Here is a 20,344-nt window from a genome sequence, read left to right as displayed (position 1 = left end):
AAGAACTACATTTAGCAACAATGGCAAGCTGGAATACAAAATAATTTCATCATCACTTGGGAAATATGTAACTTGTCTGCTAATAGTTATTTCAGGATAGTCTGAAAATAGAAATACAAGTTATGAGATTATAACAATAAAACAACAACTACAACACTAACACTAGCACTCTAAGAGGCAGAGGTTATACCCTATCAGAATTTAAACATGGGTCCAAACAGAAATCTCTTATTCTCACTGTGAGGTCTTAGCTTTTTTATTTTTTTTAAACCAGTTTTTTTTAAATGCATATAAGTATCTTGCTTGCATATATGTAAGTGCACCAATTATGTCCAATGCCCACAGAGGTCAAAAGAGGGTGTTTACAAACCCTGGAACTGGAGTTATGGATGATTATTAGCCACCACATGGGTGCTGGGGACCCAAGCTGGGTCTCCAAGCTGGATCACTGATCCAGTCAGTGATCTTAATTGCTCAGTCATCTCTCCAGCCCCAAGGCCTTAAGTTTTTACCAGAAACAATTGGGGCCAGGGTTGGAGCTCAGAATTTTGGGCATCCTAAAAGAATAATAGTACATACACTGTAGATATGTGAAACCTTTGGATGAGTCTAGGATAGTGGTCCATTATTAACTCATTAAGAACGTCTACAGCAGAATCAAATATATTCACGCCACTGATGTGCAACAAATAAAAAAGAGTCTCATCAATTCAAGTCAGGTTTGCATTGCAAGGAGCCAGGCCAAAGACAAAACAAAACAAACACAAAACAAAACAAAACAAAACAGAAAAGGGAGGAGGTATTTCTTATTTTATTTTATTTTATTTATATTTTATGTGTCTGAGTATTATACCTACATGTATTTAAGTGCACCTGTGACAAGCAGTGCCTATAGAGGCTACAAGAGGGCATCAGATCCCCTAGACCTGGAGTTACAGATAGTCATCAGCCACCATGTGGGTGCTGGAATTCGATCCCGGGTCTTCTGCAAGAACAGACAGTGTTTTTAACTGCTGAGTCATCTCTCCAGCCCTGTTTTTGTTTTTAAATATGAAAATTATGGCTAAGAAAAAGATATAATATAAACATACTAAATATAAAAATATATACTATGCTAAACTATAATATAAATATGGAGTACTATTTTGCTCCATAGTAGTTTTTATGGCTATACAGAGTACATCTTCAAAGAGAGAATGAATTTTGCCAATTAAGATGTTCAACACTTTATTTGGGCATGGTGGCCCATGCCTTTAGTCCCAGCACTTGGGAGGCAAAGACAGGCAGATCTCTGTGAGTTCAAGGCCAGCCTGGTCTACAGTAAGTTCCAGGCCAGCTGGGGCTACAGGGAGACCCTGTCTCAAAATAAAAAAAAAAAAAAAAAAAAAAAAAAAGATGTTCAACTCGGAAGACTCAAAAGAAAATTCCCTTCTCCAACCTTCCCTCCACCACGGCTGAAAGGCCCACTGGTACCAGCCCTCATTTTGAAATTCTGACAGCTGAGGCTTAATAAGGAGGGCTCAGAAGCCTAGCAAAGAGCCACTGGGTAAGCCTGAGGGCGGGCTGTGTCAGTAAGCATGTAATTCCATTTGCAGCACAATGAGCTGCCTAATTGCACAACCAAGTTTATCCTAGAGCTATTGGAGTGGTCATTAGTCATCCAAAGGAGTTCTACTTGTAGTAGTCTGTCCTAGGTTCCTAAAGTAAGACTATATTGACAGAGCAATTGAATGTCAACTTTTTTTTTTTGGTTTTTCTGAGACAGGGTCTTCCTATAGCTTCAGCTGGCCTGGAACTATGTAGACCAGGCTGGCCTTGAACTTACAGAGATCTGCCTGCCTCTGCCTCCCTCATGCTGGGACTAAAGGCGTGCACCACCATGCCTGGCCAATTTCAACATTTTAAGGCTTTTTTTTTTAACTTTTTTTTTTTTTTTTTTTTTTGAGAGTTTGAACCCAGGCTGGCCTCTAACTCATTATGTTCAAAAAGTATGACCTTGAACTCCTGACTCTCCTATCTCTGCTTCTCAAGTGTTATGGGGTATGGGTGAGCCACCATACTCAGCAGGACTTATTTTTGAAAAGAAGAGAAACTATCTTCCATGATTCAATTTTGATTTGGTTTTGAAAAATGTAATTTAGACATTGAAATAACGAGAAAAATAAGGCCAAATGATATAGAAAACAATAACAACAACCCTACTTAGGGCACTGTCTCTCTGTCTGCTGATCAAGGACTGGTTAATCTATGCAAGGCTCTGAAAGTGTAAGCAAGCATTACACAGCTCACCTGTATTTAAGTGCCAGGAGACAGGATACCCCTTTGTATTTAAGCAAACACTTAAATATAAAATTAAAACTGATACTAAGAACTACAAAGAGCTTTCAGGTAATAAGGACAGCCCCTCAAGTCTTGTTAAAATGACAGTAAACAAATATAAAAGGAATTAAGGACAAAAGAACATTAGAGGGTACAGTGGCTTAGGGAGATTCAACACAGTTAGCACGAGTACTCACAGGGGTAGGCAGTACCGAGAAGGGCAACCACTCTTCAAAGCCCCAGTGATCTGGGCAGACAGGATGAAGTACTGGCCTGAATAATGGAGGTGACCAGTTTGGTAAACACCTAATTCCCACCAACTCTTTAGGAGACTAGAGGATAATCCTCCAGAGAGGAGGAAACAAAAGCTATTCCACACGGCCAGGGGAAGTGGGGAACAGATCTACATGTGATTTGAGCTGTGGAGTTAAAATGACATCCAGATACATGTCAGACTGTGGGACCCTGGACTCCTTTTCCAAGTATGCCCTGCTGTATTCCCACCTTAGAAGAACCTGGGGATTCCTCTCTGGAGAAAAAGGCTTGGAAGAGGCCAGAGACTGTTGGTATCTGGGAACCACATAGTTCAAGGGTCAGCAGGAAAACTTCTAGTGGACAGACCAGGTGCATGAGGATTCTCAGGCAGTATCTTGTTCTTACACAAGAACAGACAACCAAAGATCCCATTATCCAAGAATACGAGGTGAAAACGACTTCTACTATAGAAAAGAAAAGCTAAGGAGACTCTCTGCCCCATGGAGCTTACATTCCTGAAGGGAGCCACAGACAGACAAGGAAAGGTTACAGTGTGACCAGTCACTATGGAGAAAATAAGGCAGAGATATGTGATGAAAAAGAGGAGGAGGTGGGCAGGCCAGCCTCACTGAAGTGACTGGACACAGACCTGAGGAGGCAGAGGCTACAGAGGACACCTGGCAACTGCAAAGGGTATGGGGTCAGAACTGCTTGGCTTGGGTGGGGTGAGAAAAAGACCAACCCAGTATAACCTAAGTGGGGCTAGGTCACCTGGGATCTTGTGCAGGTCACAGAAGAATTAACTTTCCTTTTACTGAGACAGGAACCATCAGAGGGCTCTGGGCACAGGACTTACATGATGTGACTTGCAATTACAAGGGTCACTCAAGTGTGTGTGAGGGGGGTAGGGCTGGTGGTTCCAGGCATTTAAAGAAATCATTAATCATTAACTGATAATTAAACAGAGATTTCCTTGGCCCCAAATAACAAAGAAAACATATTTTATACAATTAGCCCAGGAGCTTCATTACACAAACAATAACAAACACTGGATGGGGGATACTGAGTTCCATAATCTCTAAATTATCTTTGAAGTATCTTGTTTTCAACAAAAAATTACAAGGAGAGAGAGGGGGAGAGGGAGAGAGGAAGAAAGGTATCTGTGCTGGGGATGAGGAAACAGAACCTGCTTTTAAGAAACAGCTTCCCAGCCAGGCATGGTAGCACATGCCTTTAGTCCCAGTACTCAGGAAGCAGAGGCAGGTAGATCTCTTTGAGTTCCAGGCCAGCCTGGTCTACATATCAAGTTCCAGGCCAGCTGAAGCTACAGGGAGACCCTGTCCCCTGAAGAAGAAAAAACAAAAAAGCTTCCCTTGAAGTCAAAGATAATCAGCAACTGACAAATTGACCAGAGTGTTATATTTACACAATGGGCTCTCACTCAGCAGAAAGGAGAAAAAAAGAGCAAGTAATAAGTTGTTAATACACATTACAACACATATAAACCCTGAAAATAGAGGTTAAAAAATATAGGTAAAAGCAGTTCTAAGTCAGGTGTGGTGGCGCATGCTTTTAATCCCAGCACTTGGGAGGTAGAGGCAGGTGGATCTCTTTGAGTTCAAGGCCACTCTGGTCTACAAAGTGAGTTCCAGGTCAGCTGGGGCTACAGGGAGGCCCTGTCTCAAAAAATACCAAACAAAAAAGCAGTTCTGACTCCATAGCCCTCGATTTACATGAAATGTCTGGAAAAACCTAAATCTATACACAGGAGAAGGGACGGGTGGGGATTGTGGGAGGGAAGGAGAGTGGCAGTGGGCTTCCATTGGTGATGAAATGTCAGAGTGAGATGGCGGTGACCACTATATGACTGTAAATATATTAAATGCCACCTTAAAGGGTAAACGTCAGAGTACTTGAATTCTGTCTTAGCAAAGCTGTTGTTCTGTCAAAAATCTAAGGATCACACAGTCACCACATCATATCTTTGTAGTTGCCTCTAACCAAGGCACTTCTCTTTAGACATGGATGTTTCAGGAGTTCAGGCCAGCTAAACTGTCCAAGAAGGTCCCCTATCCTGAGGCAGGTTCCTTCTAATTAGATTAAGCTGACTACTCTTCCCAATTAGATCCAGTTAAAGGTTTCAGGCAAGATCTCAAAGCCAACGGGGTACCAAGAGCACCACTGAAATGGCTTTCTTAAGTATTTGGCTTTGGGGGCTAATATTTGTGAAGTCACATGTTTGTAGCATTTTAGTTTCATAAATTTTCACACTTTTGGATTTTTTTGTTAGTTTTTGAATTTACAGTAGATAAGTGGGAGCCTAGTAAGTATTTGTCTGGAGACCAAAACCCAGCCATTGAGGCTTAAATTCCTGGCAAAGCTATTCTGGGTTACAGAGGAGAAGCCAGAAAGATCCAAGAAGCTCCCCCCCCTCCCAATAAATAAAGTGGAAAGACCAGCAGGACCGAGGGGAGGGGTGGGTACACATAAGAAACAGCATCTGGGAAACTTCCTGAGAAGATTCTGTCTAGAGAAATACTATCCTGTTTCTGTATTTCACCAGATGAAAAAAGACAAAATCAACTCACTCCTTTTTCTGTTTAAACTTCTTGAAGGCTTGTAATTTGTCAAGGAAATTGCTAAGAAACCAAAGTAATGAGTGATTGAAAGCTGTTCTACAGGAGGCTTATAAATTTGGAACTTAGTGGCATTCAGAACATATAAGTTTAGGGAAAACTGCTAAATTTAAGAACTCAGGAAGCAGATTCACACTCAAACGAATCTTAGTAGTTTACGTGAACAAAATTCTTATTCAAAAACATGAAATTTCTTCATAAAACTATCTCTTAACTGAATGAGATGTTTCTCTTTTTTTAATATTTTTTTGTCTTTTTTTTTTTGTCTTTTTGAGACAGGGTCTCTCTGTAGTCCCAGCTGAACTGAACTCACTATGTAGACCAGGCTGGCCGTGAACTCACAAAAATCTGCCTGCCTTTGCCTCTCAAGTGCTGGACTAAAGGCGTGCACCACCACACCCAGCCCTATTTCATTTATTTTTTATTTTTATTTTATGTATGAGTGTATTGCCTGCATATATGTAAGTGCACCTGCGTCATGCAATGCCCTTGGAGGTCAGAAGAGGGCACCAGATCCCCTAGAACTGGAGTTACAGATGGTTAGCCACCATGTGGGTGTTGGGAATCAAACCCAGGTCCTACGCAAGAACAGCCAGTGCTCTCAACTGCTGAGTCATCTCTCCAGCCCCAAGACGTTTCTTTTAAGGCCTCCCATTCATTCTTTCCTGGAGAGTCTGGCCTTGCACTTCAGCTACAGACCACAGCTGATGTTCATCATATTGTACTTTAGAGTCCAGCTTAGTTTCCTAGAGTTCACACATAGCTAGAGCTTGCAATAACAATGTTAAGCAATAGCCTCTGCTTCCAGACTTTTCCTCTTCCACTTTCCTGATTGCTAAAATACTCAACCTTACACACAGTTATACACACCCCACGGGTACAAGAGGCACTAGGCCAACTTTCCCGTAAGAGAATGGAGTTATCTTTTTGATCATGCACCTGGAAACGAGCACTCCCCAAGACCTTGTTTTGTCATTTTATTCCTGCCAAAAGTCACACAGATGGATAGTGTTATCCTTGGTTGTCAGCACATCAGTTGTTTCCGGTTCTACCCAACTTCCTTGCTGGCAAAGATGTTTACTAATAAATTTTCAGCATTTTCTTACTGCTTTCTGAATCTTATTTCTAAAGACTATGTAAAAACTAAGGGTACTATAATATTTAAAATACCCATGGAAGGAAACTTGGCAAAAACAAAGGAGGAATAAAGTTATTTAACAAAAACCCTACAAATACTTTCTCAAGGCTCTGCACCTTAACAGTGCTATCCTAGGAAGGCCAGAAACTATGCTGCCACTAGTCAATGGTTACTCATTATCTCTAGAGGACCATGCACCGGAATCAGGAAATCCTAAAGAACACATTTCAAACCTCAGCAAGATTTCTCATGTTCTCCAAATAAAGACAAAGGAGAGGTGACACAGCATAGAAGAGGGCCAGAGAACCCCATCTGGACTCAATCAAAACATGGCCAACAGTAAAAGTACTTGAGTGACTTTAAATATACACACTCCCCTCTGAAGTTAAGTTGGACTCCCACACCTGCCCATAATATCAAGGATCTTAAGATAAAGAATGTGTATGCAGAGCTGTGGAGGCAAAGGCTGTACATGTTTCAATTTTTCTAGTAACATCTTAGGATAGGTGCCAGACATCATGTAAAATCTAACCACCCTCATGAGTGTGAAGAAAGCTTTATGAAAAAAAAAAAAAAGAAAGAAACACATGCTTATAACAACTGATTCTTACCATAGACATGAACCATAGACATGACTATAATAAAAATTCCCTTCTAAGCAGCAGCTGAACTCTCCCATGGGAGAGAGAGCTTTAAGACGACTGGCCCTTTCCAAACTGCACTGAGCACCTGCTTCATCTTTGTGAAAAGTTCATTCAGTCCCCTCTTCCCTCTCACCCACCACCCCATTGAGCCATGTCCCTTCAGCTGCTTCTTCCCTCCCCATGCCCACTGCCATAGGTGGAGGCCTTACTACCTGTTCTAATTATAACGTCTGGAGTTTCTCCTTTCAAGGCCACTCCGAGCCTACAGAATCATCTGGCAAATATTTCTGATCCCACTGCCCTGAATAAAGATCTTCAAAGTGTGGCATTCCACTGAAACTTTAAAAGAAATAGTACAAGGCCAGGTGTGGTGGTGCACGCCTTTAATCCCAGCACTCGGGAGGCAGAGGCAGGCAGATCTCTGTGAGCTCAAGGCCAGCCTGGTCTACATAGTGAGTTCCAGGAGAGCTGGGGCTTACAGGGAGACCCTGTCTCAAAAAGACCAAATTAATTTTAAAAAAAGTACAAAAGGTGTAGATTTAGTCTCTGATAGCTCCATTAGTCTTATCTCATCTCCTCGTGATCCCCTGAAAGATCCAGGCTGAACTGATTAAGGCCTGCATGTTTTGTTCAAATACACTGTGCACACAACTACACTCCTAATTCTACCATCCTTTTTCCCACCCTCACTGGCTCATTCTAACACATCCTTCAAAACTCAATTCAAAACCTTATTACCAACCCTCCTACTTACAGGACTTTCAGGCCTATAAGTGAGTAAGCAAGCACATAATGGTGGAAGCACATGGCAGAGGCAGGCCAGGAAGCCAGAGAAGCAGGAAAAGTGCAGGATCCCACAATCCCCTTTCTATGTTCCTGTAAGTTTCCTCCTATCATCTGTATTATCTGTTCTTTTACTAGATAATAAACTCCTAAGCATGGAGGACTACAGCTTAAAATGCCCTCGATAACTCAGACATTAGTACAGGCACACGAAAGACTCACTAAGTACGTGTGTGTATCATGAAGGATTCGTCCTTTTAAAGCCCCTAAAGACTAATTAACATAGACTACCTAGTTAAACTCACAAAGCAAAAACATTCCTCCCCACTTCCTCCTCCCTTCCTCCCGGCTCCTCTGATTTTGGACACAGGGACTTTGTAGATGTAGCCTAGGCTTGCCTCATACTCTGAGCGCCAGGATCATAGGAGTATACTACCATACCTGGTGTTTCCTACATGTATTTTTCCCCATCTTTCTATGTGTACACGGTGTGCATGCATGCACACACAGGTGTATGTATCCATGTGGCAGCTTGAGGTTGTTATCAGGAATCATTGTTGATCACTCTTCTACCTCATTCATTGAGGCAGAGTCTCTCAACCAAACCCAGAGCTCACTGATAGGGCTAGTCTTGTTATAGCAACTGTATCTTCAAAAGCCAAAACCTGTACCCAGGAGGCAGAGGCAGGCAGATGTGAGATGGGGTCAGCTTGTCTACATAGTGAGTTCCAAGCCAGCTGGGGCCACAGGAAGACCTTGTCTCAAAAAACCAAAAACAACCACCAAAACAAAACAAAAAGTACTAAAATAAAAAGTAATAATTTATCTTTAAAAAAAAAAAGCCAAAACCTGGAGCAATCAGGGTGTCCTTTGGAATGGTTAAGCTTGATAGGATTTAGAATCACCTAAGAAACACACCTCAGTGCCTGTCTGTGAAGGTGTTTCCAGACAGGTTTAACTGAGTTGGAAAGACCCACCCTGAATGCGGGCAGCACCATCCCATGGACCAGGGTCCTGGGCAGAATAAAGTGAACTAAGAACCAGCATTCCTCTCTCTGCTTCCTAACTGTAGCCACAATGTGACCAACCTTCAAGTGTTCCCGCCATCATGCCTTCTCCAACAAAAAATAAATCCTTCCTCCCTTAAGTTGCTTGTATCAGGAATTTTGTTACAGCAATGAAAAAGTAACTAATACATTCTTCAACATGTGGATAGAAAAAGAAGTCGTTGCACATCCATACAACTGACTTTAGTAACAAAAATAAGCTCTCAAGACACAAGAAGGTATACAGGAACCTTAAAGGCAAATTTCTACTGGAAAGAAGCCAAAATGAAATGACTATATTCAACATCTACTATCATCATTTACATATTACTTGTTTTCCAACTATGAATACTAACTAGTCTGTTCCATAAGAAGGTAACACTATATTAACCTCGGTATGAAGGTGTGCACCCGTAGTTCCCCTTACTTAGAAGGCGAGGCATGAGGATCACTTCAGAGCTGAAGTTTGAGATCAGTCTAGACAACACAAGACCCAGTCTCAAAACAACAACAACAAAATACATTTATTTGGGTGTGGGTGGCACATACCTTCAATCCCAGTACTTGGGGCAGGGGGAGCAGATCTCTGTGAGTTTGAGGTCAGCTTTGTTACCTAGCAAGTTCCAGGCCAGCTGGGACTACAATAGTGAGACCATGTCTCAACAAAACACCCCCCTCAAAAAAAACAGTGCACACATAACCCAATTCAAGACTTGCGTCCACATTAAGATCAAATACTCATTAGCAATTTATAATATTTTCTTTTTTTGGTCTTTTTGAGACAGGGTTTCCCTGCAGTCCCAGCTGGCTTAGAACTTGCTACGCAGGCCAGACTGGCCTCAAACTCACAGATACCCATCTGCCTCTGCCTCCCAAGTGCTGGGATTAAAGACATGCACTGCCACACTGGGCTATAATTTTCAACAACTACCTTCTATGGTAATTTAAAGTGCTAGTATTAAGTTAAAGCCAACCCCATCTCCAACTTCCAAAACTCCAAAAGGGATATGCTGTGCCATGCAATGCCCACGGGAACGGTAACAGGGAAGCAAAGAGATGGGGAGACAAAGGGTGCACTATCTTTCTCCCTCCCTACTTTTATGCACACTTGAAATATTTTCATAAAACATCTGAGAAAAATTAATTACCAGTAAAATTGATTCCTTTAAACCAGCAAGGACTTAAGGTAGGGAGGCAGAATAAGACCCTGTTTTAATATTTAAAAACAAAACAAAATAGATAAAGGACACAAAAATGGTCCTTCATGGGGGACACATCTTAGTAACAGGGCTTCTTGGAAGATCCATCTTAAAAAGGGTCCAGAAGACAGACTTGCTGGGATTGGAACACTGAAAAAAATCCTAGAGCTCTCTTACTACAGTCTGTATAAGGTGAACATTTTAAAAGAATGTAGTGGAGCTGGAGAGGTGGCTTATCAGTTAAGAGCACTGGTTGCTCTTGCAGGGAACCCAGGTTCAGTTCCCAGGACCCACATGGAGGCTAATAACCATCACTACCTCCAGTTCCAGGGGCTCCAACACCCTCTTCTGACCTCCGTGGGCATTGCATGGCACGGGTTCACTGACATGCATGCAGACGATACACTCATGAACATTCAAAAAATTAAAATAGGGCTGGAGAGATGGCTCAGCAGTTAAGAACACTTGACGGTTCTTGCAGAAGACCCGGGTTCGAATCCAAGCACCCACATGGCAGCTAACAACTGTCCATAACTCCAGTTCCAGGGGATCTGGCAGCCTCTTCTGCCCTCTGTAGGCATTGCATGACACAGGTGCACTTACCTACATGCAGGCAATACACATATACACATAAAATAACAAATAAAATTTTTTAAAAATTAAAATAATAATTTAAAAAAATGTAGCCCAAATTTCTCTACCACTGAGCTATATCTCCAAGTCCACTGTTGCCTCCTCCTCCTTCCTCCTCCTCCCTCCCCCTCCCCCTCCCTCTCCTTCTCCTTCTGCTTCTCCTCCTCCTCCTTCTTCTTCTTTTTGTGTTGCTGTCTTTTTGAGACAGGGTCTCCCTGGCCTGGAACTCAAGAGATCTGCCTGCCTCTGCTGGGACTAAAGGCGGGTGCCACCAAGCCCAACTGTACTGTCTTCTATTCTTAAGGAAACAAAACAAAGCACAGGAACTAGGCATATTAATCAAAGAGAATGCCACAGGATTAGCAGTCAGGTATACTCAAAAAGTGAATCTAATTGCTGTGCAAATACTGTACTCTACCTCTGCCACCTAAAGAACACCAGGTTACAACGTTCATTTTCAAAATAAGAAAGGCAGAGAGATCAGTTTGGATTTCTCCAAGACCAGGATGGAAGGAAGAATAGGAGCTAGGAGGTAAGGCCTTAGATCAGAACTAGAGTCAAACCAGGGTCAGAAACCAAAGTCAGGGCAAGAAGTTGTCATTTATTTTCAAGAAATGAACAGACACATACTTATTTAAGCAAACTAAGTATCATTTGATACATTAAGTCAGCATATAATATATGCCATGTGTGCATCAAATATTTCCATATGTAAATTGTGTATTTTTTTACCCAATCAGAACTGAAATTAACTTTTGAAAAATGTGGCAGGATGCTGAGAAAATTACTTCCTGATTTTCACACATTAACACTTTAGGTATGCCTGCTATTCTTGTATCCCAATAAATTGTGATGGGAAGTGGAGGATTTCCTCTGTTAAGAAAAGTGTTACAGATACTGCTGCCGCCAGAGTGTCTAGATTAAAATAGGGAGCCCCATTTCCTCTTTGTAAGTCACAAACAGAATAGCGACCTGACAGTGCTTGCTACATCCCATTTCATAGTTACAAACATATAAATGAAAAGTTCCAAACAGAACCTTATATAAAGCAATTTCACCAATTTAAATGCTTACATAGACAGCAGGTTCTAAAGTCAAGCAGATAAAATCAAATGGAATATTATCAAATGTAAAGAGTCCTGAGTGAGTATGAATTACATACACCTGTAATTATAACACTTGGCAGTTAGCGACAAGAGGATCTAGAACTAAGGTCATTTTAGGCAACATAGTAAGACCCTGTCTCAAAAAGCAAGCTAGGCCTGGCAGCATAGGCCTGTTGGGCTAGCTACTTGGCAGGACGTGGCAGAAAGACCTCAAGTTCAAGCCTGGATTACAGAGTGAGTTCATGGTCAATCTGGACAATTTAGTGGGAACTTGTCTCAAAATAAAATACACAAAAACATCTGGAAATAGAGCTTAGTGGCAGCATGTCTGCCTAGCATGCACAAGGTTCTGGGTTCCAGCCCCAGCACCACAAACATAACAAACCAAATCAAACCAAACCTTGAAAATCCTTTGGAGCATTCTCTTTGGTGCTGGAATAACACCACATACGTACTATCCTAGATGCCAGGGGAAGGTAACTGGAAACTAGAGCTAAATGATCTCACCTGAGAAAGCTCCTCATTTCAAGGTCAGTCCTTACAAAACAGGTGCCTGTGGAGCAGCAATGGATGGCCACTTAACTGAACTGGCTCCAAAGTGTTAGCACATGCTGTCTCCCTACCCTCTTCCTGATCAGGAAACTAGGCTTTGAGAGGAGATGTAACTCAGTGGCAAAGCCAGTATTTAAACACAGCTCTAACAAACTCCAAAATCTAAGTCCCTTCCATTACATGATGTAGAATGAGGAAATGCCTCCTAGATCCAGCTGCTAACAAATGGTTATCAGGCCTTGAACAAGTAACTTGGTTTCTCAGCTATAAATCAAGGAACTGACTTAGATGACCTCAAAGATTCCTTCCAGCTCTTCTGTTCTGTGCTTCAAAAGCTTCCTCCTTCCTTTAAAGCACACTGAACACTCCTTCAGAGTAGAAGGCAGTTCAGTAGCTACTTGTCCAGCCTGTGTTCTGTCTTGTACATCTTGTACATGCTGGCAAATTCCCCAGGGGATAGTTTTCTTTACATGTGGCACTACTTCCCCAAACCAAGAGAATATGTTACTACTAGTCTTACAGCAATTTCTAACAAAATTATTTCTGTTACCATGCCCAATGTTTCTCTGCTTCAATGAACATTCTACAAGAAAATGGCATCAATCATTTACTATGACTTACATGCACACTAATACACTAAAGGTAATTTCAACACATACTACTGTGCCAGCAGATTGTTCAGCTGGGGTGTGCTCCACAATATCAAGCCAGCAAACACAAACGAGCCTCCAGTGTCGGTACTGAGTCGAAATGAATCAACCTGATCACCACAGTCATGTTCAAGGCCAGATCTTGGGAAGGAGCCTGTGCAGCACTTCCGTCAACTCCAGAGAACAGCGTAAGTCCACACTACACTGCAGTCATGTCCTGCACACATAGTAACTTCTGCAGAAATTTTGCTAAAACCACAGCAAAAGCTACGTATCTTTGGCTTTCACACTCTCCTTTTTTATTTTTTCAGGGAAAAGGTAGAATTCACCTATTCTACAAGCAGAATCACTACTAAATCTTTGGGATAAAGCACTAGTTGTAGATCTCTGGCAGCAGCACTCCAGAACAAAATTATTGTGTCACATCAAGATGCTCTGCTCTGTCGGCAAAGGAACCAAGGCTGGTCATACCACAGTGAGTACACTCTGGCACTAAGGATATGAGTTTTCCACTTTTGTATTTCAACAGTGGTGGCAGAAAACAGCAAATGCAAAATTCCAATCTGGTAAAAAAGACAGCTAAAAAGCACTACAAACTGGGCACTGTCAAGATGCACAACCCCTAACTAAAGCTCCCAAACTCTGATCATCAGACTACTCATATGTATTTTTTCATTAATTTTTGACACATAAGAAGCATTTACAAGGCTGGGAGGGAGGGCTCCGCTATTAAGAGTACATACTATCCTTACAGAGAACCTGAGTTTGGTTCCCAGCATCCACATCTGGTGGCTCACCTCCAGTTCCAGGGGATCCACAGTTCTCCTCTGCCCCCACACACAAATACGTAATTTAAAATAAAAATGAGATATTAGAAAAAAAAAGAAGTGTCTACAATGTGACTCACAAGAATTACTTTAGGGGCTAGGAAAAAGACAAACCCCCCTTCAATCCATGGTTTACATAATAGGGGAAGGACACACAGAGAAGTAGATAAATAAGCACAGGGAAATGTTTGAGGGTTCATAGGCCATATGGTCTGTGTCACAGTCCCTCAACTATGCCATCAACAAAAAGCTGCCACTGACAGCACATAAATGAAAGTGTGCACTGTGCTATAAGGCTTTATTTATAAAAACAGGCAGTGTTTACCATCCCTGGTCTAGAGAATAATCCTCAAGATTATCTGATTCTGATTTGATGAGATCTATTTTACAATTCTGAAAAATATAGGTAGCCAAAAGCAATACAAAATAACTGCCAAAAGATGCCTGGTGGACAGTTATGTGTCTCTCTGCACATTCCCAGTCAACATAACTTTGTTCCTTGTAAATCTATACCTTTCTAGCTTCTCTTTGATCTGGTTATAACATGTACCTATTTCCCTCACTAATTCATGGGTTAATTTAAATTTTAACATGCCTATTTTTGGTATTATATTTGTACAAGAGTTACAATGTCACCGTCTTCTGAAAAGTTAATTTTTAACAGTTTTGGAAGTCCACTGAGATGCCCCACAGACAGGATAAATGTCCCCTAAAATGCCCTCCACTCAGGCTACCTCAGGCTCAATCTGCCTTGGCTCCAGAAGAATCCAAGGAATCAGGAGGACCTGGCTCTGTTGTTCCAATTTTATTTTATTTATAGTTGTTTCTATTTTATGTGTATGAGTATCTTGCCTGTACGTATCTAAGTGTGCCATGTTCAAGCAGTGCCCACAGAGGCCAGAAGAGGGAGACAGATCCCCTGGAACTCAGGTAAGGGACACTTGTTACTTGTCCTGTGGGTCCTGGGACTAGAACCCAGGGGTCCTCTGCAAGATTAGATGGCTAAGCTCTCTCTCCAGCCTCTGTTGTTACAAATTTAATTTTCCTGTTTAGGGGCTGGGGATGTAGCTTGGCTAGCATGCATGAGGCCCTATGTTCAACCCCCAAAAACAATTCTAATAATTTCACATTTTGGTTTTGGTTAATATATAGTTGGCTTGGCTGGCAATCTGATTTTCTGGTCTGACCGTTTTGTGATCTCTGTAAGTGGAAATGGTTTCACAGAAATCTACTCTCCCCTGGGTGAGATAAAACAGAAACTTTGGCTTCTAGTTTTTTTCTGCTTACCTATCATGCAGAACATTTAAAATTACGAGTTATGACATTATTCTTAGCTGTTTAACTGATTTGCTATTGGAAGGTTTATGCAGAAGAGTAATAGCAACTGATTTATGTTTATCTTGTTTATATTTTTACATTTTAAATCAATCTAGTTGGTATAAGGAAAATGGGCTGCAAAGCCAGGTATGGGATATACACACATGCAATCCCAGCATACTGGAGGCCGAGGAGAAGGATTACAAGTTCACAGCTAGCCTGGACTATATAGGGAGAGGGGAGGAGGGCCAAAGCTTAGGCACTATGACATAGAGATGGAACCAGCGGAGAATGGGAAGGCCCAAACTAAGGGAATGTGGTATTCCATATGCTAGCCATGAAACTGCATGAAGACCTGGTCACCATGGATACAGAGTGATAACATAGATGTCAAAGAAGAGATGGAGCTTGGCTGGCTGTACACCTGGCTCTGTAGGAAGAGCAGATCCTGAACTGTTGGCCACTCCTGCTATTGTCTTGCATCCAGATACTGGACCAATGTGATGATGGCATTTATCATATTGTCCCAAGTGTGTGCTGTAATAAGACAAAGATCAAACCTCTAACCTTAAAACCTTAAGAGTGGAGATTATGTATACAAGATGGACACCAATAAAATGTAAAATCAAGGCTGACCCAGTCTCCTCTATGTGCAAAAATAGTTTACACGGCAGAAATTCAAATGCTATTTCTTACCAGACACAAAATTGCTGGTACAGGCTAGATATTAGCCTTCAGGTTTTTAAATGAGTTGCACACATTATTATTATTATTTGCATATGTGTATGTGTGCCTGCACATGCATATGAGGACTAGATGACAAAGTGATTTTCTATTGCTCTCCAACTTACTTTTGGAGACAGAGTCTCTTACTGAACCTGGAGCTTGCTGTTTTGGGCTAGACTGGCTGGCCAGCAAATCCTTGGAATTTGCCTGGCTCTGCCTCCAGCACTGGGAGTATAGGTGTATGCCACAGTGCCTGGCACTTATACGGATGATGGAGATCCAAACTTGGGTCTGCAAGCTTGTATAACAAACCTTTTCACCACTCAGTCATTTCCCCAGTAACCTCCATCCTTCATGTTTTTCACTCTGCCCTATCCGTAGGAACTAGGTGCTTCAAAAATAACTTAGTTTTAAATCTAAGAGTAAGTGTTAAAATATTTAATCAGTATATTTTGTTACTGATATAATTAGTATATTTTATTGATTTATGATACACAATCAAAATATAGAAAATAGAGAAATGAGTTTTTTTCTAAAGAAACTTTTAAAATGTCAGGATTGAAAGGTAAATTAAATGACACTCCATATAATCTTTAAAGCAGTGTAACTTTATGTTTCAAACAAAACTGAAAACATACACCCTTAACTAAGTTATTTTGTTCTTCTAAATCAAATGGCTTTCTAAATAGGAAATAATACATTTTCCTCTTAGGAGCGTGCACATCCATTATGAAGCATGCGGACAGCAAGGAATGCAGGGGTGGTTGCCATGGTGCCCAAAGGCTGGCTCATTGTACAGTCTTGGAAGTTGAGGACATTTCCAACTGCGGTATCATACTTAGGGAAGAGTTTTGAGGTGAATGCCACAGAGGACTTGGATTTCCTCAGGAGTCTACAATTGCCAAGAGTGTTCATTATAGAGAACTAACCTAGATTAAATCACACTGCAGAAAACCAAGCCTGAACAACTGTTCCTGTTAGTTTCCGGATAAATATCTATACATTTAGATATGGAAGTGGCAGAGAGGTAAAGCTGAGTCAGGATTTCCCTTAGTTCACAAAGATTCCAAGTATTCAGGAAAGATGGTATCAGAGAGAAGGGCAAAAACTAAGAAAGTAAAAGAACATTATGCTATCTTCTTTTTAGCACAGCCCTAAAGGGACTGGGGAGGGGTCACAGCTGATTTATTAGATGTTCATACAAATCATAGATCGGACCTCCTAAACTTGGCACAAATCAAGTATTGAATACATACTTCTCTGGTTCTATAGGTCTCAAATGAACCTTCAAGCCAATGTCAGCTCCAAAAGTTTGATAACATCTTAAGGTAAATGGCAGGCTTTCAGCCCCAGGCTCCGTCTTTGCTTTGAAGGAGTATGACAAAGAGCAGGTTCCAAGTAAAGACAATGGAGCTATGGAACACAACTTAGTGCTAGAAGAGGCAGGGCAGACAGGGAGGTCAGGAAAGGGCCCAGAGGACAAGCCACAGCAGAGCTCTTAGCTTAACAAGTCCTCTGTGTACACTAGCCCCACATGTATGAGCACCTGGGAGAAGGCCTTGGACTAGTTTCACAACTTCCTGTCAAATCTAACCTTACAAAACTGAAACTAAGGGGGTTTTGTGATATACAATAAAGTATGTCAAGAAAGCAGCTTCTCACCTCCCAACTAACATTGGTCCCTGTTGCTCTTGCTAATCAAAGTCCTCATTATTTGGACCAAAAAACACACTGTTGGCTAGGAATGTAGCTCAGTGGCAAAGTGCTTGCCTAGCATCAGTACTGAAAAGAGGTGACAAGGGGAGGGAAGAGAGGAGGGAGAAAAGAATCAAGCAAGAGTGGAGCAAGTAACCCTAGAAAAACAGAACCAAATAATCACAAGAGACCAATGGTCCTAAAGACCAAAGACTGCACATGTAACATAAGCCAGAGAATGAAAGCAATGGAGAAGTTGTGCAAGGTAGCACACATCTATAATCCCAGCTACTCAGAAGGCTGAGGCAGGAAGACTGAGAGTCTGAGTCCCAGGCCAGCCTGGACAACATACTGAGATTCCATCTCAAAAACAGAAAGAAAACCAATGTACTGGAAATAACCAGAAATGCTTTAGGTGATCATTTATTTTTATTTTTTGAATCAGGGTCTTGCTATAGAACCCAGGCTGGCTTGGATCCTGCTATCTTCTTGTTCTGCTTCCTGAGTACTGGAATTATAGGTGTGTGCCACCATGCCTGATTACTTTAGGTGATTTTTTTTTCCCCCAATGCTAGGGATTGAATCCAGTGGCATTAATATATCTAAGGTTAACACTGTAAAATGGGATATAAATTTATAGATAAAATACCATTTCACTACCCTTGGTAGAATACTTATAATCCCAGTACTGGGGGGGGGGGGGTTGGAGGCAAGTGATCAGGAGTTTCAGGTCACTCTTGGCTACATACCATGTTCAAGGTCAAACTGGGCTTCATGAGACCCTGTTTCAAAAAACAAATTCAACTAGAGGCTAGGCATGGTAGTAGACACACTTTAATCCCAAAAACATCTGTGTTTCTGCAAAAGGTCATTTTACAACATGTAAAAAGCATCAAAGGAAAATAATTTTTAATATTCACCCACCTCTTCCTGTACCTGCCTAAGCAGAGACCTGGGTGTCACCCTGGTTTCTTTTCTCTTCCTTACACACCGCATTCCACTAGTCACCAAGTCTATCTTCCAAATAGGCCTTCCACTGCAACAGTCTTCAGACCTGCCTTCTCCATATCAGCCTGCCTGCTTCCTTGTGAAACAAATCTGCTGATGTGGCTCTCTACCTCATGCTGCTTGCTCAGCCTTCCCAAAAGACAAGTCTCCATACTTCTAATGTGGCACTGACAGGTAGGTAGCTGCTGAAGATAAATACACTAAGCACTCCTTAGAGGAGGAAGAGATGCCACCCTGGATGGGAAGGTAGAGCAAGCTGAGTTACTCTGCCTACCTAACAATGTTCCCCCAAAGGGGTGAACAATGGGAGCAGACTAGGTAAGGTAGGATTGAGGGGAAAATCTTTTATGGTCTGCACAAGTCTTCACCAGTGAACACCTCTGATACTCCTCACTGGACAGTTCAGGGATTACAAACCTGCCACACTGCTGTGTAGCAATTTCTTCCTAGTTAAAACCTTTCATTTTGGAGGGAAGCTCCTTGAAACAGATGTTCAAAAGGGAGGCAAAGAACAGGATGTTCTAAAAGGAAGTAAACAACTCAATAGCTCAGGAAGTTCCTGAAATTGACCATATACACTAGGCCCCTCCCTTACCAAGCATATATAATCCCTAAAGACTGCTGAGAGACATTCAGACTAGCTGAGCTGCCACAAGAGGTTCCTGGAAGAAGCTCAGACCAATTAACTACCTGAAAAGGACACTCTCCAAGCTGTGAAGCTGCCTGTATAGTGTGTTCCAGGTTTCCAGCTTCTGTAAGCTGTCACCCATGCTGGAGTGGGTTTTGGGGGAGGCAGCTGTTGTTGAGTCTTTTCTGCTCCTATAGGTTACCCCTCACTCATATTCCCGTAAGTAACCCCAATAAAACTCACTGGTTCACCAGGTTGGATTTTGGTGATAACCTCCTGTGATCTATTGTTTGTTCCCTATATAGGGTGAGCAGATGTTTGTTCACATCTCCCCAGGCTCAAACTGTCCCAGACCAGGAAAAGTCAGGCTACTGAAAAGGAAGGCCTGGTACTACCTTCCTTCCTGGGGATTGCCACAGCCTGTTGTTGCTGCTTCTGGCTTAGATTCTATCTAACCAGTCTTTGTGGCAGCCAAAACAATTTTTCCAAAATACAAGTCTGAGTCTACCAATTTCCTGCTTGCCAGTATGCCAGGTCTCCCTGTCTTCCACTCCCACACCTGCTTACAGATCATTCCCAATCTAGTGCCTGCTCTGCCTTGTGAGTTTTTTCTCTCTGAGCTTCCCACTGTTTCCTCTACTGAAGTCCAGTTCCCATTCTGCAGCTCGCTCCACCCCTCTATCCAGTCCACAGAACTAAACTCCAGTCTCTCCCTGGAAGTCATTCCAGGCAGCTTTCTGAGTTTCTCACCAGCTCCTGGCCATTACTAGGGGAAGGATCTCTGCCCATGCACTCTCAAAGCACCCTTTTGTTATACCTCATGGCGCTGCTCTGACAATGCTTTCCTTCCTGCTTTATTTCCAATGGTAACCCTGAGGACAGGGACAGCGCCCTGTGTACTGTGATGCTGCCAGCACCAGCACAGTGCTTAATACACAATTGATGCAATCAACAAATGTTTATTAAACAATGACAATAAGGAAAGATGGATGAACCTATGGAAATATGGGAGCAGTAGTCTGAGCGTACTTGTGAAGAGAAAAAGAACAAATGACAATGTAGGAAAACTAAGGTGCTTCCTGTTTGAATGGCTTTCAGTGACAAAACAAATACCACAGCCAGGCATGGTGCTGCATGCCTTTAATTCCAGCACTCGGGAGGCAGAGGCAGGTGGATCTGTGT

The 20,344-nt window shown here is 42.0% G+C and overlaps 1 protein-coding gene and 1 long non-coding RNA gene across 4 annotated transcripts in view; one reads left to right on the top strand and one right to left on the bottom strand.

Moving 5' to 3' along the window:
* The window catches only part of Nol10 (nucleolar protein 10), a 103,772-nt gene that overhangs the window by 38,062 nt on the left and 45,366 nt on the right, over positions 1-20,344 (bottom strand). The window lies entirely within an intron of this gene.
* LOC108491653 lies at positions 12,997-15,729 on the top strand. Its single transcript, XR_001872848.2, has 3 exons — positions 12,997-13,149; positions 13,273-13,436; positions 15,441-15,729. It is a non-coding gene; the product is annotated as an uncharacterized LOC108491653 (long non-coding RNA).

Source organism: Nannospalax galili, unplaced genomic scaffold (assembly GCF_000622305.1).
Source record: "Nannospalax galili isolate Female #2095 unplaced genomic scaffold, S.galili_v1.0 scaffold100, whole genome shotgun sequence".
In the NCBI taxonomy this organism is placed as follows: Eukaryota; Metazoa; Chordata; class Mammalia; order Rodentia; family Spalacidae; genus Nannospalax; species Nannospalax galili.
This window is presented reverse-complemented; position numbering and strand designations above follow the sequence as displayed.